Here is a 17,114-nt window from a genome sequence, read left to right on the forward strand (position 1 = left end):
TGCCTCGCCGGATCCTGAGTGAGGTGTAATTATTATCCCCACTTTACATGTAAGGATCTTGAGGCACAGAGAGGTGAAGCCACTAGTCCGAGGTCACACAGTTAGGGGCAGAGTGAGGCATCTGAACCCAAGAACGACATCTCCTGCTGAGATTCCCTGCTTTAGTAATGCATCAGCTCCGTGAGGGCAAGGTTTTTGTCTTGTTCCCTGCCGTGTCCCCTGTGTTTAGAACATACAGTAATGCTCAGGACATATTTGTTGAATAAATAACTGAACGAGTGAGTACATGAATGGTCAGTTGCCATACCTCGAAGGCAATCAGAAAAGCAAATACAGTGGGAACCAAACAAACCTGCCCAAGGAGTTGAGCATGGAGTCTGCTCTCTTCTCGTTCAAACAGGAAATTAGCATGAGTCTAACGGAGACTTGTTCTTTGACAAATGGAAAGAATTATATAAGGGACTTGAAAGAGGGACTGATTTCTCCCTTTGGGAGTCAACTGTTATCCATATACTTTTAAACACCTTTACTGAGATAAAATTCACGTACTATACCATTCACTCATTTGAAGCGGACCATTCCGTCCATTCGTAAGGTATATTCTGTATATTCATAGGGGTTGTATAAACATCCCATGGTCTAATTTTAGAACGCTTTTTAAACTCCGCCCCCCCCCCCCCCCCGCAAGAAGTCTCCTATCAAGAGTCCTTACCCCCGACTCATCAGATCCCTCCAGTCCTTAGCAACCACTAATCTACTTTACGTTTCAAAGAATTCGCCTGTTCTGGACATGTCGTATGAATAGAATCATACAAATGGTCTTTTGTGCCTGGTTTCTTTCACCTAGCATCATGGTTTCAAGGTTCACCCATCTTGGAGCAGGTAGCTGTCCAAGAATCAGTTCTTTCATGCCCCATGCTGGGTTTGTGTAAAATCATCTCAACAACCACTTTGGGAGGCATCGCTGCAACGGAGAGTTGTGGCTTGCTCCCTGCTCAGAGTGGTGCTGGCCCAGCTTTCCCTGCCTTTGGACCCAAGAACTCCAAGCATGGAGCTGGGGGAGGGGTGTATCTTTCAGCTGTCCTTGGGCCTGGGCAGGAACTGGCCCACAGGTTGCTTCTACCTAGCTCTCCTTCCTCAATCAGGACTCTGGGCACTCCTGGGAATCACTGTCTGTTCCCCTCTCTGGGAGTGCAAATGAGTCACTGGGCAAACCTTTGAGAAACACCTGTGTGTGCCAGTCTGGGGCAGGAGCTGGGGCAGTGGAGGGGAGAGAGGTGCACACGGGCCAGGAGGCGAGGGAGGGCACGGCTTGACTCACATCCAGGCCAGGCTTTCCCTGCCTTTGACCCCTACACTTGACTGCAGGAGGCTTGTGTGTGTGTGTGTGTGTGTGTGTGTGTGTGTGTAGATCCTTTTGTGTGCGTTTAGCTGCTGTCTTCCCAAGCCAACCATAAGTGCCTGAATTGCCCAAGCTCTGAAGTATGTACTTTTTGGAGCTCTTCATAGCTACCACTCTTACAGCCCCCAGGGAGTGATGCCTATTCTAATCCCCTCAAGGACCCTGTAAGTTAGGTGATCTTTTCCCCATTTTCAGAAGAGGAAACTGAGGCTGAGGAAAGTCAGGTGACAAGGTCTCATCAGAACAAGGTCTCATGATGAGGAAATGCTGGAGCTGGGATTCAAACCGGATTCCAAAGCCTGTGCTCTTGACCGAACAGGAAGGCAGAGGCTGTAGAGATGCACAGCTGGGTAACGGGTGCCCAGAAGGCAGAGCCGTCTCTCGGGTATCCCGAAATGGGGCATTTTCCTTGGGCACCCCCTCTGGAGAATGTTGCTGGAGCTTGTGCAGAGTTGGGGAATCTGCTGGGGAGGGGGAGGTATCTCCATGCAGCCAATACTTTAAAAAGATCAGAAATGTGTTGAAGACGGAGATGGGGAGTGAGCAGTGTGGTGTTCCTGGAACCTTTGCCCCACACCACGGACTTCAAGTCGAAGGCCTTTGGGGATGAGTGACCGAACTCAACCAACTAGCAAAAATGGAAGACCACTGACTCATTCAACTAAAATATCCAGAATAGGTCGGCCTTCAGGTTTGGCTGGATCTAGCGTTTTAAAGTTTGAAGCTCATTGTATCCTTTTCCTTTGGCCATGCTCTCCTCTGTGTTGGCTTTGTTCTTAGGCAGACATCTCGTGGTGGCATCGATGGCTGCTGGGAGCTGTAGACTTTCTTCCTCCCAGTCCAGCATCTCATTCCCAAAAGCCTTATCCTTAGCTAAAGTGCTGGGGTCGCTACTTGCTTGTCTGGCTCATCTCACTTGCTTATCCCTGAACCGATCAGGCAGTAAGTAGGGAATGGACTGCTCTGATTGACTGGGACTGCACCAAGCATGTGTCCCTGGAGATAGGGGAGGGGTCACTTCTTCTTGAACCATTTGGACCAAGAATGGGGAAGGGGTAAGGAAAATGCAAGGTGCTGGTAGCAGCAACGGCAGGAATGAGAGCTGGGCAGGTCCCAAGACCACAGATGTCTTCCTCCTGGCAAGTGGAGGGGCTGTTATCCAGCTGTTTGGCTTTGCCACCAACTTGCCGTGTGGCCTCGAGCAAGCCCTTTCATCTCCCTGAGCCTCAGTTTCCCCGTCTGTATAGTGATCATCTCCACGGATTCATCCAGCTCTGCGCTTCTGAGGCCAATAGGCTTCACTTAGCCAATGGCCCTGCCTCCTAGCTTAACAGATGCGAGCTGCGGCTTAGGAATGCATGGCCTTCACAAACCCTGAGGTTGAACTTGGGACGGGACACCCAGCCTCCCGTTCTGCCCATCCCGGCAGGGTACAGCCTGTGATGGTGGGAGGGTAGGGCTCCAAGGAGGTTTCTTTGCACATCTCCAGTGTTCTCCATCTATAATTGGCTCCGAATGAAATGATCTCATCTCTGAACACTGAGGAAGAAGGGCGGCTTGGGGGGGGGGGGCGGGGGACAGCTCACTGGCAGCATCTGACATAATTTGTGACTAACCCGTTTCTCTCCGGAAAGAGAGATGGTCTGCTCGCTCGAAGAAGACGTAAAAGTCTGAAAGAATGCCTTGGTAATCCATTGAGAAGCCTCCAGCTTTTTGGGCTTTTGAGAGGCCCGAGGTGTTTCTCCTCTCCGTCTAAACCAGGTATCTTCTGACTGTTGCTCCCAAGTCCACTTGACCGCCTGTCACGTCAGCCGCTGGTCAGGGAGGAGGGGAGTGTGGCCAGTCCATCAAGCAATTTATCTCGTATGGATTCTTGATGGGCTTTTGTGGCCAGCTGAAACTCGTTTAAATGCCCATACATTAATTTTGAAAGATGGGCTCCTAATCAACTTTGAAAAAGCTTGTCACAGCACCATCTGTTTGGCGTTTCTCACTATTGCATTACATAAGAGGAAAGACATTTTTAAAGAATGCGGCTGCATTTAGTAATTGGATCGCCGGAGAGGAGCCAAGCCGGGGCGGATGGCACCGTGATTCAGAAATGCCACAGGCCCCTCTCCCGGGTGCGGTGGCCTCCCCAGATTCCACTCAGTTTTGTCAGAGACCAGCTTGGGGGGGGGGGGGGGACAGGCCCGAGACGGCTTCTTTTCTTCTTATCTTTCTCTTCCTCTCTTATTCTCCCCTTCCTCCCATTTGTTCTCCCTCACCTGCCACCTCAGATCAGTTCCAGCAAATATTAGCAACAGCCAAATGACTTCACTTCCCTAAGCCCCGATTTCCTCATCTGGAAAATGGGAATAATAATATAGTGTTGCTGTGCAGGTTAAATGCATTAATATATCCAGCTTCACACTTTGGGCCTACCCTCGTAGAGTTATAAACATCATTTTGAGGGAAAGAGCTTCTGTTCCTTAAATAGGCCAAGTCACCCCTGCCTCAGGGCCTTTGCACACACTGCCCTTTCTTCCTGACATACTCTTTCCCTATATCTTTGCATGGCTGTCTTCTTATTTTGGTCTAGCTCAGGTGTCATCCTCTCAGAGAGGCCTCCCCCAACCACCTTTAGTAAAGTAGTCACACACATTCACCTATGTTATTTTCTCCCCAGAACTTGTTTTCCGTCTCCCAGAGGACCTGGTCTGTCTTGGTCACTGCTGTATCCTCAGCACCTAGACCGTTGCTTGGCACATGGTAGGTGCTCAATAATTATTTGTTGAATGAATGGCTGAACTCATTAACTCTTCATGACTGTCCTGTAAAGCAGAGGCAGGAGGGGAAGTGACTCTCAGGGTCACATACCCAGGGAAGGGGCAGGAAGGGAGATGGGGATCTAGGTGCCCTGCTTCCAAGCTTCCTGTGGCCCCCAGGTGGGAACAGCATAGACATGTGGACCTTTGGGCCCATCCTGCCTCCCTGGAGGGTTCAAGCGAGGAGTAAGGCCCAGGGAGCAGCCTCTGAGAGTGGTAAGAGTGAGCCAGCCAGGCAGCCAGGAGGCAAGACTATTTACAGGAGCTGGGGCCATCTCCATGACAACTGGACAACCCACAGCTTCCTGCATCCCTAGGGAGGAGGTCTACTCTTGGCTGGGATGCAGTCGGGACAATGGAGACCCTAAACGCCCAGTTTGGGGGAAGGAGGCCTTGTTTCTGAGAGTTGCCTAAAGGCTGGAAGGGCCTAATGAGGCTATGTAAGTCTGTGTGCGTGTGCATGTGTGTGTGCGTGCATGTGTGTGCACGCGCGTGTGTAGGGGAGAGTCTGGGCTGTGTGCAGCCAAGCTGCCTGATTTGAATCCTGGCTGTGCCACTTCTGGACCGTGACACCTTGTGCAAGTGAATTATCCTTCTGGTGCCTAAATTCCCTTCAATGTAAAGACAGCATAAACAGTAGTGTCTTATAGGGTCGTTGGGATGATTAAATGACAGAGTACTCTTATAGCCCTTAGAATGTGCCTGGCATGGTTACTGAGTTCTGGAAATCAGCTTACATCTGACTTCAGGTGGCCTTCCTGCAGCAGTAGTGGGGAATGTGTTCTCCGTCATTCTCTGGGATCTCCACTTCCCTGGCTTTTTGCATTCATTTAACAAATATTTATTGAGCAGCCACTATGTGCCAGGCAATGTTCTAGAAGCTGGGAACACAGCAGGGAACAAAGCAGACAAAAATCTCTGCTTGCGTAGAGCTGACGTTTTTGCAGGATAGATAGACATTAAATATGAGAAAAAGGAAACATGCTATGTCAGATGATTTTAAGTGTTAAGAAGAAAAATAAAACAAGGTTGGGGGATGTGGACTGTGAAGCAGGGGTTATAGTTTCAGACAGTGGCAGGATGTGAGGGTGCCAGAGTTTCAGTAAGAAAGGGACCTTTGGGCACAAGTTAAAGGAGGTGAAAGAGGGAGCTGTGTGGCTAACTGGGGCAAGAGCATCCTAGGCAAAGGGAACTGCAAGTGCAAAGGCCCTGGGGCAGGAAAGTGAGCATGTGTGGCATTGTATAGTGTAGTTATATCTCTTAGCATGTCTGCATGTGATGTTAGGTGACACACATTTAGTGGTATGTGGGTGGTTCTGGATGGAGATGTTTGTACATGTTTGTTCATGCACAGGCCTGCTGTGTCCAGCCGGAGGCTGTGCCTGAACAATTCAGGGGATGCCATCCATGTAGATTACAATGGAATGCGACATCCTAGAGGTGGCCCCATGCATATTTGTGACTAAATATTATAAAAACATGTCTGTAAAAATGTCTATAAGTGCATGTGTCTGGACATTTGGATATAAATGATACGTAAATGTGTGTATATGGATATATCTTTATTTAAAATGTTAATATTTTGTTTATCATGCATTTTTGCATTCATGTTGATTTTTAAAAATAGGATTTATCTCAATTACTGAGTTTTTTTGGTGCCCTCTTACATTTTATGCCATGGCAAGTGCCTTACTCTCCTCACCTTAGTCCTGGCCCTACTCTGGCCCAGGGATGGAAAATGAATGTGGGGGAGGCTGGCTGAGGCAAGGGAAGCCTTTCCTTCCAGTTTCTTCCAGCGTCTGTGCTCAACCAGAATCCAAACCCAGTCTGAGCACTTCCTGTTCCTTGAAGATAAGATCTACTGAGTGCTGACTACATACCAGGGACTTGCATACATTACTTCGTTTTATTCTTACAACCAGCTTCTGGTGTAGATATTTGTTCATTTGATTGAACATATATTTATTTAGGGCCTACTATGTGCCGGGAGTACCATTTGGTATTCCTGCTCATCCAGCATCTATGCCTTATTTTTCTGGTAACAGCACCCCAGTTTTTCTTTAGGGAACCTAGTCTCTTCCCCTCACAGTCCAAGTGGTTCAACCTGGGCTTTCTGTACCCCTCCCCCAGCTCCACAGGTAGGCATGCAATTTGGGCGGCCCAATCAGCATAGTCTATCCCTCCGGCTATAGAGATGGAGAGATTGAGTATGGGATGAGCATATGACCCACATTGTTCCAGAGTGAATTCTGGCTCTTTTTGCTGCCTTTTTGGGGAAAAAAGAGCTCTCTTTCAACTAAGATTTGTAGCAATACTAAAGGTACAACCCTGGAGCTCCTAGTGAAGGTCCGGTACACGGAGAGGGGTAAAAAACTGAGCCCTTATAACATTTTTAGAGCTCCTAGATCCAGCCATACCTGAAGCCATTACCCTAAGACTTTCCAGTTCTAAGACTTTACTTAAAAAACTTTTTTTAATTAAGCCAGTTTGAGAGGGCATCTGAAATCCTGTGCTTGGCATCTTTATACATTATCTCCTTGAATTCAGAGATGAACTCTGTGAAAAAGGGGCTAGGATTACAAACAAACTGAGCCTTAGGGGGGTAAGTGGCCTGTCCAGGGTCACACAGCAGGTCAGTAGCTGGAGCTTGGACTTGAACCCAGGTCGTTCTGACTCCTGAGACTTTCTTCCATTCCACATTGTCCGAGCTCTGGACAAGAGGGTCTGTGGGGGTAATAGACAAAAGAACTGAGTCTCAAATTAGCCACCATTTTGCTGTGTGACCTCGATCAAGTAATTTCTTCAATATGAGCCTCAGTCTCCCCATTTGTGAAATGGGGAAAGTGGTGGTGGCTATCCCACTAGGTTGTCGTGAGGGTTAAATGTGATAACCAATGTAAGTAAAGTGCTTAGAACAGGGCTGGGCTTGAAGCAGTGAGCATGAGCTGTTGTTACCATGGCTCTTTTTCTGAGGGAAGGAAGTGGGTCTGGGGGCTTCCCCCCTTGCCCACAGCCAACGTGCTCCCTGCCTCCCTGCTGGTCACAGGCTCCCAGCAGCCCTCAGGTGGTGCCCTCGCCCATCTCCTGCCAGATGCGCAGACCTGGCTCATTGACCCGGGAAGTGGGCACTTAAGAGCCACTTCCCCAGTTTCTCTTTTAATTTTCGTTACATAAATTTCACATGTCCTGGAATAGAGATCTTGAACGGCTGGACTCATTTGGAAATCGAGTCTGCAAAGGACCTCATTTATATTAATGGGGCCTCGAGTCTGGCTTGTAGGGAGGCTGAGACAAGGATGGATGGTAGGGACTCCCGGGCTGAGCTGCTCCAGGCCGAGCCCAGACGCTGCTTTGGATAAGCAGATGCCTATAGATTTAGGCTGGGAATCATTCCTATTATGTGGGAGGCTCCTGGATGCAAGGACTGTGTTGCTATCTGGCTTACCTCCCTCAGTGGCTGCCCACTGCTCAAAGTAACCCTGCTTGACAAGGTGCTGTGTGATGGGCCCCAGCTGACCTCTCCCATGTCCTACCTACCCCTCTTCTCATACATCCCTCTCCAGCCAAGATGGCCTCCTGAGAGTATTCCTGCCTCAGGGCCTTTGCACTTGCTGTGCCCGCTGCCTAAAATGCCATTCTGCCAGCTCTTGGTGTGGATGGCTCTTTTCTGCCAATCAGATCTCGTCTTATGATCACCACCTCTTGGGAGGCCTTCCCTGATTGCCCATCTAGAGTCCTCAGTCACCCTGTATCTTACAGCTTACAATCTGGTGCAGAGAGGGACAAGCCACAGTAACAAACACACATTACTGACTATGACAAGGACTTTACAAGACAGAACACAATCAGCCCTCACCAAAGCCCTTGGAACTAGCTGTTTCTAGTACTAGTTCAGGTAGCACAGAGAGGTGAAATAACTTGCCCAAGTTTACACAGCCAGAAACTAGAGGAGCCAGGATTTGAACGCAGGCCTTCTTGCTCCCACATTGGTTGGGTTAACCAGCTCACTGAAATCACAGGAAGTTAGAGCCTCCTGCCGTAAGGGCTGCATTGGTGTAAGCTCAGGAGGCCGTGGGAGGCCAGGGAAAAAACCTCCTGATCCTGCCTTTGAAGGATCAACAAAACTCCCTAAGAGGTGGTGCCTTAGCTGTGTCTGGAATTTATTTATTTTTAAGTTTACATTACAGCTTAAGAATTTTTAACATCTCCACACTGTCCACAGCTAAATTTTTAAGTAATGCATATTATTCCGGGGAGAGACAGTGCTATTCATCATTCTGGGCAGGTGTGTGCTTGCAATTTTGATGTTCTCCCAAATGCTCCAAGGATCGACTCCCTAAGCTTAGTGAGGCAATGGAGGCCTTAAAAGCTTGGGCTCCAGACCTGGTTTCAAATCCCAGCTCCTCCCCTTGGCTCCAGGGGCATCTCCAAAGTCACTAAGGTGGTTCAATCATCGATAACCAGAAGGCCCTGCCCCCTGCCCCTCCACGGTCCATGCTGTGGTGCCAGGTGAGAGCCAGGCTCCCCAGACCCAGGAGAGGCTGAGTTGACCTCCTCTCCTGCTTGGCAGGTCCTCGGAAATTAGGTTGGTTTAAGAAAATAAAGAAATGTGGCATTTCAATGAGAACTCGTAAGAGTAGTTGGTTCTGCAGAGGGAAACTGGGTGGTGAGTGAACGGGGTGTGAGGGAGATTCTCCTTGCGTACCCTTTCATACCTTTCCAATTGGCATCTCTTGAAATTATTACCTGGTAAATAAGTAAACATTAAAAAAAAAAACTTGAAGGGAATGTATTATTTTCACATACCTCTGTGGATTAAGCTTCATTTAGTGTGTTCATTTTCTTTACTCACCTCAACAACCTGGGAAGTAATTATTGCCCCTGCCTGACAGCTGAGGGAATTGAGGCCTGGAGGGGGGAGGCAGGGCCTTGCCTAGGGTCACATGGTAAGTGAATTAGTGCCTGACTTGACACTCCAACCCAGGCCTCCTGACCTTCTCTCCAGGCTGCCTCTACCCCACCAGGGACCATTTCCTTCATCAGTGGAAGCCACGTTGAGGTGTGGATTGAGGGGTGCTAATACCGTAGGATGGGTATACCTCAACTCATCGTGATCTGGGTTCAAATCCAGGGTCTGTCACTTGCCTGTTGTGGGACCTTAGGTAAATCACCAAACCCCTGGGGACCCAGTTCTGCAGTGGCCAGCCTGCAAGATGGCGTCCAATGATTCCCGTCTCCTCCTTTTCACTCCTTTGGGTCATCTCCTTCCACAGTGAATAGGGCTGACCTGTGTGGCCTGTAGGATATTGCAGAAGGGGCAGTGTGTGTGTGACTTCCAAGTCTGGATAATAAAAAGACAAGACAGTGGAGTATTATTGAGCCTTAAAAAGGAAGGGAATTTTGACACAGGAGACAACATGGATGAACCTTGAGGACATTATGGTGAGTGAAACAAGCCGGGCACAAAAGGACCCATACTGCGTGATTCCATTTATGTGAAGTACTGAGAGCTGTCAAAGCCATAGAGATGGAAAGTAGAGGTGTGTTGGGGCACCTGGGTGGCTCAGTCAGTTAAGCATAGGAATCTTGATTTCAGCTCAGGTCATGATCTCACGGTTCGTGGGCTTGAGTCCTGTCAGTGGGGAGCCTGCTTGAGATTCTCTCTCCCTCTCTCCCTGCCCCTTCCCTGCTCGCTTACTCTCTCTCTCTCTCTCTCTCTCTCAAAAATAAATAAATAAACTTAAAAAAAAAAAAAAGAAAGTCAAGGCTGGTCTCCAGGGGCTGCATGGGGGGAGAGAGTGGGGAGTTCTTGTTTAATGGGGACAGAGTTCAGTTTTGCAAGATGAAAAACTCTGGGGATGGATGTTGGGGATGGTTGCACAACAGTGTGGGTATAATTAATGCCACTAAACTGCACATTTAAAAATGGTGGGGAGGGCTCCTGGCTGACTCAGCTGGTGGAGCATGTGACTCTTGGTCTTAGGGTTGTGAATTTGAGCCCCATGTTGGGTGTAGAGATGGCTTAAAAATAATCTTTGGGGAAAGAATGGCTGGGGATGGTAAAGTTTATATGATGTGTATTTTGTCACAAAAAAATAATTGGGAGGAAACACATTGTAGCTTCTGTCTTTCTCTTGGATCATTCACTCTGGGGAAGCCCCCACTGGTACATAAGGACGCTCAAGGACCCCTGTGGACCAATTCACCTGGTGAAGCACAGAGGCTTCCTGCCATCAGCTCTACATCTCAGCCTGATAACCACGTGGAGACGCCATCTTAGAAGTCCGCCCTCCACCCATCATGGCTTCAGATCCGGCTGACATCTTCATTGTAACCTCATAAGTTCCAGAGTCACGCAGCTAAGCCACTCCCAAATTCCTGAGCCACAGACACTGTGTGAGATAATAAATACTTATTGTTGTTTTGAGCCACTAAGTGTTGGGATAATTTGTTACTCAGCAGTAGATGACTGACATGTTTCCTCATCTGTAAAATAAGGATGATGTTCAGTTCACAGGGTTGTTGGTAATGATAATCTTTTTAAAAAAAAATTTTTTTTTCAACTTTTTTTATTTTTTTTGGGACAGAGAGAAACAGAGCATGAACGGGGGAGGGGCAGAGAGAGAGGGAGACACAGAATCGGAAACAGGCTCCAGGCTCCGAGCCATCAGCCCAGAGCCTGACGCGGGGCTCGAACTCCCGGACCGCGAGATCGCGAGATCCCGCGAGATCGCGAGATCGTGACCTGGCTGAAGTCGGACGCTTAACCGACTGCGCCACCCAGGCGCCCCAGTAATGATAATCTTATGATGATACCCACGATGATAATTTCACAGGCTGTATTTCATAGAGTTGTTGCTAAGAATTAGCAAATGCCTGTAAAGTGCTTGGAACAGTGCCTGACATGCAGTAAACCTTCTGTAAATATTAAGTGGTATGGTTTCATGTGCTCCGTGATTTCTGGCATTGGTAGGAGCTCAGCCTAGACAATAGATCTCTATGAAAGAATGGATCTAGGCTTTATGTTGTAGTGGCAATAAAAATTGTGGTAGCTATGAGAGCTACAGCTCTATTCCAAGACTTGGGCTAAGCAATTTACGTCTTTTCATTGAAGCCCTCCAGCAGCCCCTTGAAGTGGATGCTATTATTTTCCTAGTTTACAGACTAGAAAACCAAGGTCCAGAGAGGGAAAATGACTTGCCCTAGGTCACACAGCAAGGAAGTGCCATAGCCAGAATTTGAACTCAGATGCTTCGGACCCCAAGTTTTCTCTTCGGCGCCACTAGCCCAAGCTGCAGATTGACGTACCCCGCCTCCCACCCCAAAGTCCATTGTTCTCCCTCACCATTTCCTGTTCATCAGCACAGCGGTAAAATTGCCAACACATCTGACCAGCAAATAATTTGTTCCTGCGTCTCCCTTCTGCAAATGTCAAGCTCCCGTTCCCTCCGGAGACCAGAGAGCGGGTCCCTTAGAAATTTTCTTCTTCTGATTCCAGTGTCCTCTCCCAGACCCACTCCTTCCATATCCAGGGTTGGGAACAAGAAGAACACACACATCCAGAAAAGCACAAAACTGCCTGCTCAGCCCTCGTTCCCTGTGGTGTCTCCTCAGAGGCAGCTTAATTAGCCCCAAACCTTTGCAGCCAGGCACTTCCAGACACGCCGCCAGCTGGCTCCTCACAAAAGCTCTCCTAATATTTGCTGTGGGGACATGTGGCCATCAGGAGGGGCATGTCCCCAGACAGGCGATGAGCTCAGGACATGGGCATCGCCACACCTGCTCCTCTCCCCAAGGAGGCGGGGGGAACAGTTGGGTAACCCCTGATAACACAGCCTTTTCTGAGTCTGTGTGTGTACTTGTGTATGGGCAGGAGGGCAAATGGGGCCTCGAGGGAGGGACGAGGGTGCCTGCACCTGCAGTGTGCTAGTGGCTGTGCTGGGTCTGCTTTCTCCCATGTCACTGCTTCTCAGCTATTTCTGAATTGCAGGAAGAAGTACATTTTTTCGGCATGACCTGTAACACACACAATTGAAAGGGAAGTTTCCTGAATCTGTACCCACATTATGAGCAATGCATGTTCTGTTCTATTCTATTCTGTTCTATTCTGTTCTGTTCTATTCTATTCTATTCTGTTCTATTTTATTCTATTCTGTTCTGTGCTATTCTGTTCTATTCTGTGCTGTTCTGTTCTATTCTGTTCTATTCTATTCTGTGCTATTCTATTCTGTTCTGTTCTGTTCTATTCTGTTCTGTTCTATTCTGTTCTGTTCTATTCTGTTCTATTCTATTCTGTTCTATTCTATTCTATGCTATTCTGTGCTATTCTATGCTGTGCTATTCTATTCTATTCTGTTCTGTTCTATTCTGTTCTATTCTATTCTATTCTGTTCTATTCTATTCTGTGCTATTCTATTCTATTCTATTCTGTTCTATTCTGTTCTATTCTATTCTATTCTGTGCTATTCTATGCTGTGCTATTCTATTCTATTCTATTCTGTTCTGTTCTATTCTGTTCTATTCTATTCTATTCTGTTCTATTCTATTCTGTGCTATTCTATTCTATTCTATTCTGTTCTATTCTGTTCTATTCTATTCTATTCTATTCTGTGCTATTCTATTCTATTCTATTCTATTCTGTTCTATTCTGTTCTATTCTATTCCAGCCTATACTATTCCCTCATTTAAAAAGTACTAGTCATGGGGCACCTGGGTGGCTCAGTTGGTTACGTGTCCAACCCTTGATTTCGGTCCAGGTCATGATCTCACAGTTGGTGGGTTTGAGCCCTACATTGGGCTCTGCGCTGACCATGGGGAGCCTGCTTGGGATTCTCTCCCTCCTCTCTCTCTCTCTCTGTTCCTCCTCTGTTCTCTCTCTCTCTCAAAATAAATAAACTTAAAAAAAAAAGTACTAGTCATGACCCATGAAATAAATTTCAAAGTTCCCTAATACCAGGCTTGTAACGTGGGTCTGTGAACTTGCATGGGACAAAATTCTGTATCTTTATCTTCACTGACCTCTGGCTGAAATGCAACACTTCCTTCAGTTATGAATATGGGCAGCAAATCATAGTAGTATTAACAATACTTGCGACATCGTCACTAATAGAAATCATAGATTTTTCTGTATTGCATTATGGCTGTTGCAGATGACTCAAAGCAGCATTTACGCTCTGCATGACCTCAATGTTTTGGTAATTACTAGACCCACTGCTAGATCTTGTTATTTGTTAATAAGGAAGCACATGTATTACTATATCACAGTGTTAAAATATTTCAATAGGCTTCTTTTGTAAACCTGTGTATTTTATTTCATGCATTTAAAACTATTTTTCTGAGAAGGTGACCATGGGGTTCATCAGACTGCATGGGGGGACAGGGCACACAAAGTTGAAGAGCCCCTGCATGAGTGGGCCCCAGCTCATGGTTTATGAAACACTGTCCTAAGCTGTAAGCGTCAGGGGAGCAGTGCCCTGGGGTGTCTAAGCCGTGTGTGGTCCCTGAGCCAGCACTGAAACCACATTAATAGCCAACGTTTGTGCAACGCGTGTGTGTCTATACAAGGTACTTAATGCAGATCATTCAGTTTAATCTTTACACCAACCTTATAAGGTGGGTGCTATTTTGTTGCCCCATTTCTCTCTTTACCCAATTTTATCTTTTCTTCTTTGCAGCCTCCCTCTCTAGGACCTGTTATTCTTTTCACATTTCTTGCAAGGCAGGTCTCCTGGCAACAAATTCCTTCAATTTTTGTCTAAGAAAGTCATTATTTCTCTTGCACATTTGAAGGGTAATTTTGCAGGGTATAGAATTCTAGGTTGGTGGGTCCCCCTCCCCATCTCCCTGCCCCCACCCCCCCCCCCCACCCCGCCAACACTTGAAATCTTCAATTCCACTCACTTCCTGTTGCATGGTTTCTGAGAAGTCAGATGTGATTCTTATCTTGGGTCCTTTATAGGGTGTGGTGTTTTTTCCTTTGGATTCTTTCAGGATTTTTTCTTATCTTTGATTTTTCTGTAGTTTGAAAATGACATGCCTACTGTAGTTATTTTGGGAAAGTAATGCTTCTTGGTGCTTCCTGGATCTGTGGTTCCGTGTCTGATTTTAACTTTTGGAAATTCTCAGTCATTATCATTTCAAATATTTCTTCTGTTTCCCTCTTTCTTTCTTCTCTTTCTGGTATTCCCATTATGCAGATGTTATTCCTTTGGTAACTGTCCCACAGTCCTTGGATCTTCTGTTTCTTTTAGTCTTTATCCTCTTTGATTTTTAGTTTTTGAATTTATGCTCTACTGAAGGGAGGGATTTATGATCTATTGGAGGGAAGTGACAATATAGTGTGTCAGAGATAGTGTTATGGAGAAACAACAAACGCATAAGGGGATAGAGGTGACAGGTGCACGTGTGTGTGCGGGGGGGGGGAGGTTGCCATTATACCTAGGATTTTCAGATAAAGGGGATGCTGAGAAGGTGAACCTGAAGCTGGTGAGGGAATGAACCATGTGGCTAGCTTGGAAAAGATGTTCTAGGTAGAGGGGACAGCCAGTGCAAAGGCCTTGGGGTGGAAGTGTGCTTGGCGTATTCGAAAATTGAATGGTGGCCACTGTGTCTGAAGGGGAGTGAGGGAAGGGAAGAGTAATAAGCTAGGGGATCAAAGAGGATTGAGGAGTCTGGGAGGGAGGCTGGAAAGGGACAGCGTCACTGGGTGAGTCCACACTGGGCATGTCTGAGGAACAGTGAGGAGACCAGCGACAATGGAGCCCAGCACCCTCAGGGGACAGCAATGGGAAGTGAAATCAAAGAGACAGGTGGGACCAGGGGATGTAAGGCCTTGCAGATAGTGCCAAGGACTTTGGAGTTTATTCAAAATGTGATGAGAAGCCTTTGGAACATTTTGATGACAAAGTGACATGATCAGACTGACACTTTGACAGGATCCCTCTGGCCACTGTGCTGAGAAGAGCCTGAAAGGGATCGAGGGTGGAACCGGGGAATGTGGTCTGGAGGCTGCTGTAATCATTAGGCAATAGACAATGACGGTGTGGCCCAGAGCTGTGGCAGTGCAGGGCCGAGGAGCACAGATTCCAAATCTATTTTGGAGGCAGAGCCCACAGGAACCGCTGACAGGCCATTCATTTTAGCACTGTTTGTTATCACAAAAGTTTGGAAGCAACCTTAATGGTCAGCTGTAGGAGACTAGCCATTACTGTGCATAATAGCACACAGCAGAGGCTTCCCAGGAGAATGAGAAAGCTCTTCGTGCGTTAATACAGACATACAGAATGATTTTCAAGATATGTTAAATGACAAAAGCAATATGCAGAACAGTTTATGGTATGTTACTATTTGTGTGGGGCAAAAAAAGAAAAAAAAAGCAAAACACACAGACACACACGTGGTCCTTGGATGTTCTGTTTTGTTTTTGTTGTTGTTGCTGTTTTGTTTTTTTAGTCTTTATTCTCTCCACTTTCCAGGTTTGGAATCTGTGTTCTCTCAGAGGGAGGGATTTATGTTCTATTGAAGGGAGTTAAACAATAAACAAAATACATAAATAAAATATAGTGTGTCAGAGGTGGTGTTATGGAGAACAATGAAGCAGAGAAGGGGACAGATTGTAAAAGTTGTGTGTGTGTGTGTGTGTGTGTGTGTGTCCCCAAGGCCCCATGAGACACTTTGATGAGAGAGTGGTAGTAAGGCCGAGAATACCCAGGTACAGCTGACACGAGAGCCAAATAACCAGAATTTGGACTTTGGTCCATGAACACAGCATGGGGTGGGTTACCGCTGCTTGCCTACTGGGGTGACAAGCCAGTTACATTTTCGTACCCTCTTTCAGGTGAAGGCAATCAGTGCTGCCCCCCCACGTCCCCCAATTCAGCCTCTTGTGCAGATCTTCACCCGCCCCCCATCTCCCTGTGCCCTCCAGAAAATAAAACAAACTCCACCAAGCTTGTTTTCTCCATACCTTTTTATTGAACTGTGCATACTTCATTAAAGGACCATTTGCTTAGAAATTCTTAAACATTTGGACATATTTTACAAGACAGGACAGCAGCTGGAGGTCACAATTTCATCCCATCACATGCATAAAAAGACACGGGTTTTTTTGTTGTTTGGTTTCTTTGTGTGTGTGTGTGTGTGTGTGTGTGTGTGTGTGTGTGCCTGAGCACGCACACACAATGCTCATTGTCACCTTTACAGGAAGGACTAGAGACATCAACTGACCAGAGATGAACAGGACCCACAAATGCGACCCCGAGAGAAGAGCGGCTAAGGACATTGGTCACTTATGGCTAATGTGATTGGCTTGGCCCCCATCATGGGTGGGGTAATCAGAATGGCTTTGCTGGCAGAAAAGCCTCAACCTCACACCATAGTTCCTGGGCGAGACAGAGGATCTTAGCTAATGGAGTTGGGGCACATGCTACCAAGGGAGACACTGGGGCTCAGAAAATAGGAAAACCCGTTGGCTCTCAAAGTTGGAGGGCAGGCTGGCCCTCTTTTCCAGCTGGACTCCCATGGCTCAGGGATTGCAATCCAGTTTCCAGATGTCAGCTCCCAAATTCCTGCCCCAGCAAGTCCCAGACCAGGAGAAATCCCTTCTTTGTGAGCTAAACTAGAACATGAGGCTGAAAATGCAGGATAGGAGAGTAGGAAGGAGGCTGGGGCTGCCCCATGGGGCCCCTGGAAGTGTTGCTCTGAGAAGACCAGGGCCCTGAGGGCAGACAAGTGTCAAATTTGGACATCACCTTGGCCCCTAATTGAATCAAAGGCTAGATGGCATTGGTGGAGCTTACAGGTTTTAATGAGAGCCCCCTCTCCCCGCCCCGCCATTTCTCTTTCCTTCCCAGTTAGCAATACCTCAAGCTGGGTAAGAACTAATTAACTCCTGTATTCACCCACAC

The sequence above is a fragment of the Puma concolor genome, chromosome A3 (genome assembly GCF_028749965.1).
Source record: "Puma concolor isolate L17-30 chromosome A3, mPumCon1.1.hap2, whole genome shotgun sequence".
NCBI lineage: Eukaryota > Metazoa > Chordata > Mammalia > Carnivora > Felidae > Puma > Puma concolor.